General features: G+C 46.0%; 1 protein-coding gene across 2 annotated transcripts in view; it reads left to right on the top strand.

Annotated features, from left to right (window-relative positions):
• Positions 1-16192, top strand: part of RAB8A (RAB8A, member RAS oncogene family) — a 262885-nt gene that overhangs the window by 227899 nt on the left and 18794 nt on the right. Inside the window, exon 1 of one of the 2 annotated variants that reach the window (XR_011303920.1) lies at positions 8681-13179. The exons of the other annotated variant lie outside the window; for it this stretch is intronic. The gene's annotated coding sequence lies outside the window, so the exon portion shown is untranslated. Of the gene's footprint in view, positions 1-8680; positions 13180-16192 lie in introns of those variants that run through there. 2 annotated transcript variants of the gene reach the window in all.

The raw sequence follows: 16192 nt of genomic DNA, 5'->3' as shown, positions 1-16192 counted from the left end.
CATCATTTGATCTCATTCACCATCCAAGACAGTCCTCAAACTAACTCAACTAGACCCATGGCCACACTTGCCCTAACTAGAAACGGGACAAACATTAGTCCCAAACATCCTACCCTTCATACAACCCATCACCAATTCTGTGAAGCTACCCTTCAATCCCACAGATCTGGTTGACCTTTACAATAATACCATCAACTTGGCTATTGACTCCATTGCACCACTTGAACTCAGCAAAGAGAAATCCATAGCGCACCTAAACTCGTGCTTTACTCCTAGCCTAAAAGCTTTGCGCAATGAGGAAAGACATGCTGAGGCCAGATGGAAAAATAATCCAACGGAAAAATAATCCAACAGATCAGAACGAGCACCTACTCACCTCCCTAGCTGACGAGTACAAAAAGGAAATAATTCAAACAGACACCTTCAACGAAAGAATAAAAAAAGCCAGCTCAAGAACTAGAGAAATCTTCTCTATCCTAAGGGAATTGGAATCCCCAGTCACTCCCAGGGATTCATGCATCAAAAATAAATCCTGGTGCACAGACCTCCAAGACGCCCTCTGCAATAAAATAAAAACGCTCCAAGAAAGAATTGGTGCCCAAAAAGCCACTCTAAACAAGATTGCCTTAGATACACAAGAAGCCATATTGCTAGAAACCTCCATTAATCAGATCAAACCCAGCCACCAATTCCAATTCAACTCCATCTCAACTGCTGAGGTGGAAAAGATCATCTCCCTCAAACCGTCGAAATGTCTAGGCAACACCTGTCGAGCTCCTATTTAAGAAGCTGCAAAAAACCTCGCTCCGTTCATCTACACTTATCGGCTCCTCCTTCAAATCCTGCTCAGTACCCACTAAACTTAAAGATGGCTGGTTATTACCCCGACAAAAAAAAGTAATTTAGACCCAAACATTCCCACCAATTAAAGGCCAATAATAACCGTACAGTTTCTTCTCAAAATTCTTGATAAATCTGCCTATTTACAGATTCATGCTTATCTTGATATCAACAAACTATTGGACACTCACCAATCGGATTTCAGACTGAGAAATGGGACTGAGATGGCCTTCATTGACCTAAAGAATCAACTAGATGACCGGAAAGACAAAGCCGCCATTGCCTTCTTGTTGGACCTATTTGCCGCATTCGACCTAGTCGACCATAATGTCCTGTGCAATCATCTTAAAACTGCTGTCCATTTCTCTGAGGAAGCCACCACTTGGATAAGCTCCTTTCTGGGGAACAGATAATGAGTCTTCTCACCTTCCTCCGTAGCAGACCCAGTACCCATTACATGCGTAGTACCACAGGTCTCCTGTGTCTCCCCTACCTTGTATAATATATTTACAAAGCCCCTTTTCAACATACTTGACAATCTTGGTGTCTTGTACACCAACTATGCTGACTACATCCAGTTCCTCATTCACATCCTAGGAGACTATGACAAAGATGCAACCATTATTAACAAAATATTCCTAATCCTAAAAACGTGGATGGCCACCCATGATTTGTGCCTCAACGAAAAGACAGCGCTTTTAATCGTTGGGTCCCCTAACAAACTGACCAAACTCTCTACCCAATACAAATCCATCCTCATTGATGGAAGTAAGATTAAAGTCTCTAAGGAAGTAAAAACCTTAGGCTTCTACTTGGACTCCGGTCTCAACCTCAATAAACAAATCAACGCCACAGCCTCTGCTACCAACTATACATTCAAGCTGATTCATGCATACAAACTATTCCTGCCCACACAAAGCTGCATTACTATTGCAAGGGCATGAATCCTCTCCAAAGTAGACTACTGTAATGCCCTATATCTAGGCACCAGCAAACGCAACACGAATAAACTCCAGACAATCCAAAATAATGACTTAAGTGCGGCTCTAAGCATACCCAAAACACACCATATCTCTCACGTAAGACGCTCCACCAAATGGCTGTCCATCAACGACATAATGAAGATCAAATCTCTCAACCTCACCCACAAATGTCTGTCCAACAAGGCTCCCCTATACCTCACTGTTAGATTCACCAAACACACCTCAGCAAGACCCATCAGAAAAGCACAATCCAACAGCCTCAGTATACCCAACTTTAAACAAAAATAAACAGGTGACGCTAGCGTTCCAGTCCTAGCTGCGCAACTATGGAACTATGTCCCCAATCCATTAAGGGCTATATCTCCCTTCCACTGCTTTAAGACTAACGTCAAGAAGTGGCTGCATTCCCAAGACCTATGACCTCTCAGGCTTGCATTCCTGTATTCTTCTCGGACAAACCTGACCTAAGTAAGCAATAGAAACCAAAGGATGCCTCCTTTTTGTAAATGTTTCTGATGCTTGTGTAATCTGCTTAGGCATAGGCCGACATCTAGTGGAAGCCTCAGAGTATTAGTTGTTTTTCGAAACTTGAAAATTGGCGTCAAAATAGGGCGTGCCAGTAATACTATCCCTATTGTGACGTCCCCTGTACCCATGATCCCTCACGCGTGTGGGTCCCTCAAATTGTTTTTTTCCCGCCATCGTGAGCGGTCGCAAAATATAAGCGGAGTCCTTTTTCGGCGTACGTCGTTGAACTTTAAATAATTAAGTTAGTGTTTCTTCCTGTCCTTTGCCGATGCCGTGACTCAACACAGTGAGACTTTGAAGCTGACCGTCAGACGGAGACTTCGTCGGCGCCACCTGGCCTTGGAAGGCCCTTTCGGCCTCGGCCTTACAGTAGGGAGAATGAGAGGTGGTAATAAACATGTATATTCCCACCCTTTACCATAGTTGCCCAGCTGCCAGCATATATTATGGAGCAGACTCCCTTTAAGTTCTGCCCCTCCTGTAATAGGAATTTCACATGGGTCGACAAGCATAAGGTCTGTAACCTGTGCTTGAATAGAGACCACGACGAAGTGCATTGTCGGGCTTGTAAACTACTCCGACCGAAAACCCTCAAAGACAGGCGAACTAAACATTGGGCCCATCACACCATGCAGGCAGAGGCCTCCATGGACGTCGAAGACTGCAGCGACGCTGTCCTTTCGGACGGCAAGGGTGACGGGGAACCTCCACGTTCCCCAGTGCCAGCCCCCGACCCTGGCACAGGCCTGCGGTCCTGTTACGGGGAAGGCACCCGGTGGCAAGGGCACCACTCTCCCTCACAAACTCGCACCCCATGGCGATGCAAGTAAGGTCACACAGAGTCAACGGTGAAGGGCAGATCTTCCGATCAGATGTCCTCTGGGCACTCCGAGCAGCCGCCGCATGACAAGCCCGTCAAGACAAAGGTCACCCCACTCAAAACTCCCCCGTCTGGCCCCGCGACAGCGAAATACGCTGCGCAAGCACCATGAGGATAGGGACGAATCCAGTTCCTATAGAGAGGGGGACTCACTTAGCAAGGAGAAAGCTAGGGAACCCTCTAGCCAACCTAAAAATATGCCCTTACAGGACACCTGAGTACAGTCTCCTAATGCACATCAGCCTGACTGTCTTGAGGAAGAAGAGGAACATACCCCCACTCCTGCCTCCTCCAACCCGGGGGTTATACCCAGTTCAGCCAGATGGTCTGCACAGGATATTGACAGTCATGAGTCGCATGACCTGCTTAGCAAACTTCTTTGAAAAACATCCACATGTTCTGGACAACTTAGCCTCCACGCCTCCCACTACACAGACGTCTGGCTCCAACACAAGACCTACAGCCTTTCAGTCCCAGGCATCGGCTGTACCGTATAAAAAGAGATCTCTTCCCCCCCAGTAGAATTGGCTGTTGAACCACCACATAAAACTCCTCGTCTCTCCTATGACCTTTATGACCAGGATGTAGGGGAGGATGAATACTTAGACGAGGGTGAACCCTATTATGGTGACTCCAAGGGTTACGACGCCGGGGGGGGGGGCGGGACGTTCAAGACCAAGAGGACACCGAGTCTCTGGTTTTTGCGGTGGACGCTCCAGTCCAGTAAAACATACCAGACTCCCCGGTGGAGAACCAGCCACTATTCAACAGGACAAGGATTTTGCAGAGAATATGTTGGGGGGGTGGGAGGAACCGGCTACCCCCTGCTAAAATCGGTCCAGAGAAGGATTCAACCTTCCTTAGAACTACCAAACGATACCAGGGCGGCGAACCCTAGGATTGAGAAACTCTTCAGACCAGCACCTTCCGACCCCTTATATATAAGGGGCCAACTTCGACCTGACTCTCTGGTTGTTGCCACCACCCGCAAATGAGCTGGTACCCCCTTGGCCTCCTCCGAAGCCCCTCCAGACAAAGAGAACAAAAAATGATATGCATTGGGTAGGAAGATAGTGTCCACTGCAGCATACCAGGTGCGTATAGCAAACCATTCCACCTTGCTATCCAGCTATGACTGCACAAAGTGGGATGAGGTAAAGACCCTAGCAGAGTCGGCATCAGAGCCACAAAAGGCCAAACTCTCCCTTCGGCAGCCAGAAGGCCGAGCTACAGCAGGTGTCCTCCTAAAAAATAACTTGGACGCAGCTGACAACGCTGGACATGTTATTGCAGAAGCCACCATCTTAAAACGCCATGCCTGGGTTAGGCAGTCAGGCTTTAAACTTGACTCAAGCTACCTTACTAAATATGCCAGTTGAGCAGAACATATTTGGGAAAGCAGTTGAAGACGCCCTCAAGTCCGCCAAGGATGAATAAGACCCTCAAATCCCTTGGCCAACTGACAAACAACCAGGCCAAAGAGGTGGTAGTAATTTTTGTCGCTTTCATGGGCAAAGCACGCAGAGAGGAACCGAATACAACCAAAAGCAAGGTTCCTCTTGGAATACCAATCAACAAGCCACCCAGGGTTAGCCCAGGGGTCAGCGTAGGGCCCGCGGAAGAGGGAGAAGCTCCCCCACCAGAGGTAGAGGGACACCCTCTAAGCAATGACGCCCCGCTATGGGTCCCCTCCCATGCCACCCCAGTCGGGTGATGAATATCTTTTTACACCCACGCATGGGAGGGTATAACATCGGACAAATGGGTGTTGTCAACAGTGACGGGCGGGTTATTGTATAGAGCTTCAAGGAAAACCATCAAACCTCCCCCCGCGCCAATAGAAACCATTGCAGGAAGAACAGCTTATCCTGCTAGAGGTAAAGCTCTACTCCTCAAGGACGACATCGAGGTCGTGCCACAGATGTAAACAAGGGTATTTATTCTATGTACTCCTTGTTCCAAAAAAAATCTGACCATGCGCCCAGTACTAGACCTGCGCCCTGCAAACAAATTTGTAAAACTACAGAAATTTCGCATTACAACGCTACAAGAAGTAATCCCGCTGTTCAAGAAGGGGGATTACATGGCAACATTGGACATGAAAGTTGCCTATTTTCATATCTCGATGTTCCAGCGTACAGAACATTCTTGCGATTCAAAGTAGCAAACCAACACTATCAGTTCAAGGTGCTGCTCTTCGGAATAGCCTTGGCTCCAAGGGTGTTCACCAAGGTACTGGCGGTGGTGGCAGCGCACCTATGCAGGGAGTCAATCCCAGTGTACCCTTACCTGGACGACTGGCCGATCACAGGAGAAAACTACCACCTTTTGCAAAGTAAACACGCAAAGGACAATAGACCTTCTCTTCCAATTGGGCTTCTCAATAAACAAGAAAAAGTCAAGTCTAATACCAAACATATTAAAACCGTTCCTAGGAGCTGTATTGGATACAAAACAAGCTTAACCTTCCCATCCATGGAAAGAGTGCAAAATATGCTTCAGCAAATACCCCAGTATCCATCCAGTCTCCGGATATGCGTACACTAAGCAATGCGTCTACTAGGTTTGATGGCATCGTGCATTTACCTAGCACCCACGCGCGCCTGTGCATGTGACCAATGCAGGAATGGTTGGCGAAACAATGGTCTCAGGCAAGTGGTTAGTGGGACGATCTAGTGGTTGTTTCGCCAACACTGGTTCAGAACTTGTGCTGTTGGCTAGTCCCTAGATAGAGTGCGTTGCAATAGTCGAGTTTCGACACAACCGGGGTTCTAGCAAGCATAATGCAGTTGGCTGTGGTAAGGAATGGTCGACAGGCGGTGATAACTTTACAGGTGTAAGCCTTTGAGGTGGTTATGGCATTAGTTTGTCTTGTTAAGGATGGTGTAGAATCTAGATATATGCCAAGGGTTGTTGTGCCGTTGGATACCTTTATGTTGTAACCATCACTGGTGAACGAGTTGAAAGCTGGATCTAATTTGAGTCTTGGTTGTGATCCAAGGAGGAGTAACTCTGTCTAATTGTTTGTTCATTTATAATGCACGCCGGGCCTGTAGGCATCTGGGCGCAGTACAGGTTACATTGTTACGTATGACAAGGAGATCAGAAACAGATACATAAAATACATAGAATACATTTTGAGGCTGCAATATTGTGATGATTCCAAATGTGTTTCTCATCCTCCACCCGACATCCAACATGGCCGCCGATTCTGTAGCCAGAAATCGCCCACTCCGTGATCCTGAGGAAACCAATTCCAAGATGGCCGCCGCAGCGGTAACCATCGCAAACGCACAGCACAGGCTAGTTGTTCTCTCCCAGGAAGCCTCTCAATCTTCCACCTTAACTTCCTGTTTACCTCCTTATAACCCAGCAACTTCAGAAGGAAGAGGCGTTGCTACTCTCACAGGAGCCGGCACACGCTTCGTAAGTCCGCTTGCTAGAATTACGAAAAGCTCTCTCTTCCAAACAATTCCTCTACTCCATACTCACGTTCTTGTTTTCCTCTCCTCCCTTTGATTTCAGAAGGTATTACGGAACCCTTCTTTTTCATTTCCGGGATCGGATTTTCATCTAAGCACGCTTAGAACCGGAATCCTCTTCATACCTCCTTCTAGTGAGTTCCTAGGTACAATCTGTGGTCCATCTTGTTTTCGGTGATCAGACTTCGGATCTTCATTCTTCATCCTTCCTTTCTAGCGATATCCTGTTGGAATTCTTTGGACGCTTCTTTTCTACTCAGGCTGGCTCAAAAAAGACTTGAAAGAGAAAGGGTAGGGTTACCTCCTTATCCATCCCGCTATTTCAGGACTATATTCATTTATCCTAATCTTATGGGTTCTCTCTTTCTACCATTATAGAATCACTTACCTTTTACTTTCCAACGGAGATCCTTTACCTCTCCGCACTCTTCCTGTTAGACGCATGGTAAGCTTCTAAAACCTTTCTATAGGTATTCCTTTTTTCACCAGACTATCAGGATTAACTGTGTTTCTTTTACTTACTACATGTAGCCCAGTAACTAAAACAACTCGCCTAAATCAGCAGGAAATCAGCCAGAAGAATACCCAGATCAACTTTCCTCGCCTGGTCTTCACAGGGAAACAACGTACCCCAGCAGCTCTTCAAGGGTTTTATTCCCCACGAGGGTTTCCCTCAGGGTTTCACTGAGGACAAGCTCTTGCAGGTCCTTTGAGAAATCCTCAGGAGAATTTCTCTTATTCTTCAAAGGATCACACCTATTCGTAGAAACACCAGGGGTTCTTCGGGTACCTGTTCATCCTGCAAGATCCCAGGTAGGTGGTCTTTGCTTCTTTTCCAGAGTATTTTGGAACAAATTTGTTGTCGATTCTTAAACAACCATAATAGTCATAACAGTTAGCAACGCCAGAGTGTACATTTGTTCCTTTTACGCTGGGCAAGAGGCATAAGAATCACAAATCATGGATTCACAACAGCAGCAACAGCAACAGCAAATCCAACAGCTGATTGCTGCCGTTCAATCCTTAACTACTGAAGTACAGCAGTTAAAACATGAGAATAATTCCTTAAGACAACTCCAACAGCAAACGGCCCAACAGGCTGCAGCCCCTCGTACCCCACACTGCTCAGAAGTTCCTCCAGGACCCTTACCTGGAGGACAGTTTGATGGTAACCCGCATAAGGTTAAGGAGTTCTTAGACTCCTGTACTGTGCAATTTGCCTTTAAAGCAGCGTATTTTCATACCGATAGAGATCGTGTGGGATATATGGTCGCACAAATGACTGGACCAGCACTGGCTTGGGCCACACCATTAATCACTAACAATAATCCCATTTTAGATTCTCATACTGCATTTTGCAATAGCATCCGTACCATGTTTGGCCGTCAAGAGATTCGTGTGGCTTCACAGGAACACCTCCTAGATCTAAAACAAGGAAGTTTAGACATTTTGGCTTATATAACCAAATTCAAGCAGATGGCAAGTGAAACCACATGGTCAGATGACGCTCAAGTCACACTCTTCAGAAGGGGATTATCTGAAGACCTCAAAGACGAGGTGTCTCGGGTCCCACGCCCCACTACACTATCTGAATTCATTGCATTGGTAATGCAAATTGATTACCGCATGAAGGAAAGAGTACTAGAGAGAAAGAAGGGAAGGAATACACGAATTACGTTCGCTCCTTCTTCCCGTTCACAGTCTAACGATGAACCTATGCAATTGGGTACAACAGCTCGAGGTCCTTTGACTCCCGAAGAAAGAAACCGTAGGAGGACCTTGGGTTTATGTATGTACTGCGGTTCGAATAACCACATGGTACAGGATTGCCCAATTACACCACCTAGGCGTTCGGGAAACGCCAGCTCCCGGCCGTAAGAGGAACCACGGTACGGGAACCAGCATGTAAACAAGGTTCCTCTCCAACATCCTTCTCATCCTTCTGTACCAGTCAGAGTAATTCTCAGATGGTGGTACTCATGGTATCCTTCTCTTTTGGTAATCGTCTGCTTCAAAACATACCAGCTCTAGTGGACAGTGGAGCAGCCGGAAATTTTATTGATGATCAATGGGCCATTTCACACGGTATTCCTAGGTCCTCAAAGGTAGAGCCCATTCCAGTGGAAAGTGTGGATGGTAGTCCCTTGATTTCCGGGCCCATCAAGGATCATACCAACCCCTTCATGATGATCATCTCAACTCATCAAGAGATTCTTACATTGGACATTATTCGAACAGCCCATCATCCGGTAATTCTAGGATTACCGTGGTTAAAGAAACATAACCCGTTTATTAACTGGACAGCTGGATCTTTCTTTCTGGGATCTGAATACTGTATCACCCATTGTGTCAAGAATCAGCAAACGGTGAGGGTTGATTCGGCTCCAGTACCCTTGAACAACCAATGGGTAACCTCTCTTAACCAGGTTTCTGGTCTTCCAGAATGTTATCATAAATTCCAGGAAGTTTTCTCTGTCTCAGAATACACTCAACTACCCCCTCACCGTAGGGATGACTGTTCAATTGAGCTGGTTCCTGACCAGCCATTACCTTTTGGACGAATGTACATCTTGTCTGAGAACGAAAAGGAGGTTCTTCGTGAATATCTCAGAACCCATCTAAAAAATGGACTGATTACCGAATCCACTTCACCTGCTGCTGCCTCTCTGTTTTTCGTTTCTAAAAGAAACTCCAAGGAACTCCGTCCGTGCATAGATTTCCGTGGACTGAACAAAATCACAGTTCCAGATAAATACCCTATGCCATTAATACCCGACATCCTTGAAGCAGTCAAAGGGGCCAACATCTATACCAAATTAGATCTCAAGGGTGCATATCATCTCATCCGGATAAAACCGGGTGACGAATGGAAGACGGCATTTCGAACTCCGTTTGGACATTTTCAATACAGAGTAATGCCTTTTGGTTTGTCCAACGCCCCGGCTATTTTCCAGAGGTTTATGGATCATATCTTTGCAGACCTGTTACTCCACAATATGGTCGTCTATCTAGATGATATCTTGATATTCTCTTTCAATGTCCAAGAACATCAGAAACATGTTGAAGAGGTGTTACGGCGGCTCCAACAAAATCATTTGTATTGCAAGATAGAGAAATGCTCCTTCCATCAAACTCAGGTTACCTACCTAGGATATGTTCTTTCGGCCAGAGGAATGGAAATGGACCCTGAAAAGGTTTCTGCAGTTCAAAACTGGCCCACTCCCTCTTCCGGCAAAGACATCCAACGCTTTGTTGGATTCGCAAATTTTTATCGAAGGTTTATTCCCGAATTTTCAAGGCTCACCCAACCTTTGACAAATCTGCTCAAAAAGGGAATAAAGTTTTCATGGTCCCCTACTACAGATCAAGCATTCAACAAACTTAAGGAGTTGTTTACTTCAGCCCCTATCCTGTTGACACCGGATCAATCCCGCAGGTTCATTGTTGAAACTGATGCCTCTCAGTACGCCCTAGGTGCTGTTCTGCTTCAACTTGATAATTCTAATCAAGAACGCCCTGTAGCGTATTTATCCAAGACACTTGCCCCTGCTGAACTGAACTATACAGTTCTGGAAAAAGAACTCCTTGCCATCAAGCGAGCCTTTGAAGAATGGCGCCATTTACTCTTAGGGGCCAAACATCCAGTTGAAGTCAGGACGGATCATCATAACCTTCGGATCCTTCAATATGCACAAACCTGCAATAGCCGCCAGGCTCGTTGGGCTCATTTCTTTTCTCCATACAGAATTACTTTTTCATTTATCCCTGGAAGGGACAATTCAAAAGCTGATGCTCTTTCACGCAAGGAACACCTTCCCAACGAACCATTTAAAGCAGAACCCATCTTTCCCCTTACGGCTTCAGGGCTACAAACCACATCAGATTTTTTGTCACGACTCAAGATTCAATCTAGACACATTACCAAGGACCAATTATCACGTGCCAATAGAATGACCTTGACCAAGGTTGATGATTGCTATTTTCATGGAAATAAAGCTTTCATCCCCACGCGACCCCTCCAAAAAGAAGTCTTGGACATGTGTCACTCTTCATTGACAGCGGGACACCGTGGGTTCCTATCAACTCTGGAATTGATGTCACGTTATTTCTGGTGGCCGACATTCCGGAAGGATGTCAAAGAATATGTTGGATCCTGCCCTGTCTGCTTACAAACCAAGGTTCCTCGAAAAGCACCTCTTGGAGAATTGGTAAAGATGCCATTACCCTCTCGCCCTTGGCAGATAATATCAACGGATTTTATCGTTGACCTCCCACCTTCCGGGGGTTGCTCCACTATAATGGTAACCATCGATACCCTGACTAAGATGGCTCACTTCACTCCACTTGTAGGATTACCATCGGCAGCACGGATGGCTCGCATCTTTATCAGTAACATCTTCACGTTACATGGTTTACCCGAAACTATCATCTCTGACAGAGGGTCACAGTATACCTCACGATATTGGAAGCTTATCTGTTCCCATCTTGGTATTTCTCGGGCTCTCAGTTCCGGCTATCACCCCCAATCCAATGGCCAGACCGAGAGACTTAATCAAACACTGGAAGGATATCTCCGAAGTTATGTATCAGCAGCTCAAGACAACTGGAAAGAACTTCTACCCATGGCCGAGTTCACATATAATAACTCATACCATTCTGCCATTAAAACAACTCCTTTTAATTGTACTTATGGATTCAACCCCACATCTTTCCCCACTATGAAGAAATCTGAAACCAAATTTCCAGATGTGGACTCTCTAATGCTTCAGATACGTCACGGGCATAGTTCAGCCTTGACAGCACTACAAAATTCTCAAAACAAAAGAAAGTATTTTGCAGATCGACACAGAACCCCAGCTCCAGTGATTAAAAAAGGAGATTGGGTATGGCTATCCTCTAGGTTCCTTCCTCGCCATCTAGTACCATCCAAACTCTCTCCACGATTCTTTGGTCCATTTCGGGTCATTTCAACTATTGGTACAGCTGCCTTTAAACTCCGACTTCCGGTCTCCTGGTTCCGGATTCATCCGGTCTTTCACGTCTCACAATTAAAACCTGACAATCGAAGTACTTTTCATCCTGTGGTCTCGGTTCGCCCTCCCCCAGAAATGTGTAAAACCGGACCAGAATATGAAGTTAAAGAAATTTGTGACTCCAGATATCATCGGGGTCGGCTACAGTACCTTGTGGACTGGAAGGGATATTCTCCTGCCGACCGCACATGGGAACCTGAAGCTGCAATTCATGCTCCTCGCCTCGTTAAGAAATTTCACCTCAAACACCCGTCTAAACCGGGAGGAAGCAGGTCTAAAAAGGGGCATACTGTGATGATTCCAAATGTGTTTCTCATCCTCCACCCGACATCCAACATGGCCGCCGATTCTGTAGCCAGAAATCGCCCACTCCGTGATCCTGAGGAAACCAATTCCAAGATGGCCGCCGCAGCGGTAACCATCGCAAACGCACAGCACAGGCTAGTTGTTCTCTCCCAGGAAGCCTCTCAATCTTCCACCTTAACTTCCTGTTTACCTCCTTATAACCCAGCAACTTCAGAAGGAAGAGGCGTTGCTACTCTCACAGGAGCCGGCACACGCTTCGTAAGTCCGCTTGCTAGAATTACGAAAAGCTCTCTCTTCCAAACAATTCCTCTACTCCATACTCACGTTCTTGTTTTCCTCTCCTCCCTTTGATTTCAGAAGGTATTACGGAACCCTTCTTTTTCATTTCCGGGATCGGATTTTCATCTAAGCACGCTTAGAACCGGAATCCTCTTCATACCTCCTTCTAGTGAGTTCCTAGGTACAATCTGTGGTCCATCTTGTTTTCGGTGATCAGACTTCGGATCTTCATTCTTCATCCTTCCTTTCTAGCGATATCCTGTTGGAATTCTTTGGACGCTTCTTTTCTACTCAGGCTGGCTCAAAAAAGACTTGAAAGAGAAAGGGTAGGGTTACCTCCTTATCCATCCCGCTATTTCAGGACTATATTCATTTATCCTAATCTTATGGGTTCTCTCTTTCTACCATTATAGAATCACTTACCTTTTACTTTCCAACGGAGATCCTTTACCTCTCCGCACTCTTCCTGTTAGACGCATGGTAAGCTTCTAAAACCTTTCTATAGGTATTCCTTTTTTCACCAGACTATCAGGATTAACTGTGTTTCTTTTACTTACTACATGTAGCCCAGTAACTAAAACAACTCGCCTAAATCAGCAGGAAATCAGCCAGAAGAATACCCAGATCAACTTTCCTCGCCTGGTCTTCACAGGGAAACAACGTACCCCAGCAGCTCTTCAAGGGTTTTATTCCCCACGAGGGTTTCCCTCAGGGTTTCACTGAGGACAAGCTCTTGCAGGTCCTTTGAGAAATCCTCAGGAGAATTTCTCTTATTCTTCAAAGGATCACACCTATTCGTAGAAACACCAGGGGTTCTTCGGGTACCTGTTCATCCTGCAAGATCCCAGGTAGGTGGTCTTTGCTTCTTTTCCAGAGTATTTTGGAACAAATTTGTTGTCGATTCTTAAACAACCATAATAGTCATAACAAATATGGAATACATTACTCACCGTAATCTTATTTCTGGTGCTTGTATCTGCTTAGATTCACATGCTATGCATAGGCCGGCATCTAGTGAAAGCTGCAGAGTATTCGTTTTTTGAAACCCGAAAATGGGTGTCGAAATAGGGTGTGGCAGTAATACTATCCCTATTGTGACGTCCCCTGTACCCATTATCCCGCACGCATGTGGGTCCCTCGGATTGTATTTTTCTGACATGAGGTAGCCAGAGTTTCCAAACAGATACATACATAAAGCTCAAGTAAACGTCTATGCACCTTCTCTCAGGGGAGGAAGGGTGGGCGCATGTGAAACTAAACGGATACAAGCACCAGAAATATGATAACGGCGAGTACTTTATTCCTTCCGATGCTTGTGTAATCTGCTTAGATCACATGCCATGCATAGATTAGCGAGCAGTGTTGTGTTATGAGAAGGTGGTGGGTTGTGAGAAGGAGTAGCGGCAAATAGATGTTTTAGAACCGGTTGTCACACCAGTGTATCTGTCTTGGAATGTGTGTCAATGCAGTAGTGCTGAGTGAAACTGTGAACTGAGCACCATGTAGCTGCTCTGCAAATGTTGTCTAATGGTACGTTTGCAAGAAAGGCTAACATAGCCCGAGTACCCCTTGTGGATTGGGCTCTAGGTGTAGAAGGCAGTGTTTTGTCCGATAATGAATAGCATAACTGTATACATTTGACTATCCATTTGGAGATTGTCTCCATGGCTACAGGCAGACAAAGAGCGCGTTTCAAAGAGGGCAAACAGTTGATCCGTTTTCCTAAGCGATTTGGTCTGATCTACGTAGTAGAGAACCGCTCTCCTCAAATCTAGTGTTTGGAGTTTGAACTCAGCTGAGCTAGTTGGCCTTTGAAAGAAGCCCGGGAGCTCAATAGACTGGTTTACGTGTACATTTGAAATACATTTAGGTGAAAAACTAGGGTGAGTCAGTGAAACCAATTTGTCTTTATGGATGACAAAGAAGGGGTCCTGCAATGACCAGGCTTGGATCTCGCTGACTCGTCTTATGGAAGTGATTGCGACTAAAATGGCAGTTTTATAGGTAATGTCTCTAAGCGTAGCCTGTTGCAAAGGCTCGAAAGGGGGGGGGTCCCCATGAGTTTTGCTAGTAGTACATTTAGATCCCAACAAGGCAGGGGGTTAGGGACTGGAGGATGTATTCTTTTCACTCCCTCAATGAAAGCTTTGATGACTGACACTTTCCACCATGAGATCTTACTTTGAGAGCTGGTATATGCTGATAAAGCTGCTAGGTGGACTTTAAGAGAATTAAAGAGCAACCCTGAATCCAACAGGTGGAGCATGTAAGTAAGAATGTGTGATGGCATACACTCTATGGGGTTGATCTGTTTAGATTGGCACCAGATGACAAATCTTTTCCACTTGTGGAAATAGCAGTGTCTGGTGTTTGGTTTCCGTGCTTTCTTTAGGATGTCCATACACCGTTGTGGAAGATTAAGGTGTCCGAAAACTCTAGGACTTCAGGAGCCATGCTGCCAAGTTCAAAGAGTGAGGTTGTAGGTGTAGCGTTAATCCCTGTGTTGAGTCAACAGGTTGACCTGGTACGGGAGCTTGATGGGATCCCACATCGCCAGTTTGCGCAGATGTGTATACCATGGTTGTCTGGCCCACATAGGAGCAACCAGGATGAGTGTCATCTGTTCCCTGTGTATTTTGTTCACTATCCTGCTGATTAATGGAGTCGAGGGAAAAGCTTAAGCAAATATCCATGGCCATTTCATCCATAGGGCGTTCCCCCTTGGAGTGAGGCTGGGGGAACCTTGACGTGAAGTCTGGGCAATGCTTGTTTTCATTTGTAGCAAACAAGTCTAGAGAGGGGTAACCGCGAAGAGTGAAGATGTGGTCTACGACGTCTGGGTAGTTTCCACTCGTGCTCTTCTGGTAGAGGGTCTCTGCTGAGAGGGTCCGCCAGTGTGTTCAGTATCCCTGGAACATGTTGGGAGGACAGGGTCATCCCTCGTCTGAGTGCCCACTTCCATATTCCACACATTTTCACACAAGAATACAGGAATACGGTTTGGACCTTCCATTCCAGTGCTCAGAATTATTGCACAGCTCTATGGATGAGTTGACAAAGGAAAATACTTTCACCCTCACAGCTGAATCACTGCCAATCCTGACCAAGGCCCTTCTGAAGCAATTTCAGTCTACAGTCGCTAGATGGGATTTCCAAGCTGGCACCTCAGGGGGGGTTTCTTGAGAGGTGACGGTCAGTTTGAATGCTTTGTGCTGGTCCTTTGTTTCTTCATGGGAGAACAAAGTTCTTCAGGCAGTCCTCAGTTGCAACCTCCTAAGCAGAGTTGAAACAAAAAGAAAAGGAGGGCTCAGTCTAGGTCAACTAAAATTGGAGGTAGGATCGCAATGTTCTGCAGAGTGGCCTTTAATTTCTAAGGACTCTTGGGTCAGATACGTGGTCTCTGGGGGCTACAGACTAGCTCCTCCCCCTTCCCTGGGCTCTGGTCTTCTGTTTCAAGACAAAGTACAGAAACTCCTGGACATGAGAAGCAGGAAACCAGTTCACCTATCAAAGCCTGGTCAGAGTTTTTACGGCAAGATCTTTACAGTTCAAAAGAAGAAACATCCAATCTTTAGAACTGGTGTCCCCTTATTACCTTCGTTTGCCTAGAGAAATTAAAGATGGCGTTCGTGCTGGTGTGCTCATCTCTGCGTAAGGAGAATGGTTTTGCGCAGTGGGCCTGATGAATGCTTACTTGTTCCTGTATGGCCACCATGCAGGTTTTTTCTGCCTCTTTCAATGCAATATGTGCACTCCAGTAGATAATGCTGCCCTTTGGGCTCAATGCAGAGGGGAGAAAGCGGCAGCAGAGGGGGAAGGTCTTGAGGTACTTTCGGAACCGGAGATGGTTCTCCTTGTTTC

This window comes from Ambystoma mexicanum, chromosome 1p (genome assembly GCF_040938575.1).
Source record: "Ambystoma mexicanum isolate Mex_15411 chromosome 1p, UKY_AmexF1_1, whole genome shotgun sequence".
In the NCBI taxonomy this organism is placed as follows: domain Eukaryota; kingdom Metazoa; phylum Chordata; class Amphibia; order Caudata; family Ambystomatidae; genus Ambystoma; species Ambystoma mexicanum.
Note: the sequence above shows the minus strand (reverse complement) of the source record. Positions and strands in the feature narration are given on the sequence as shown.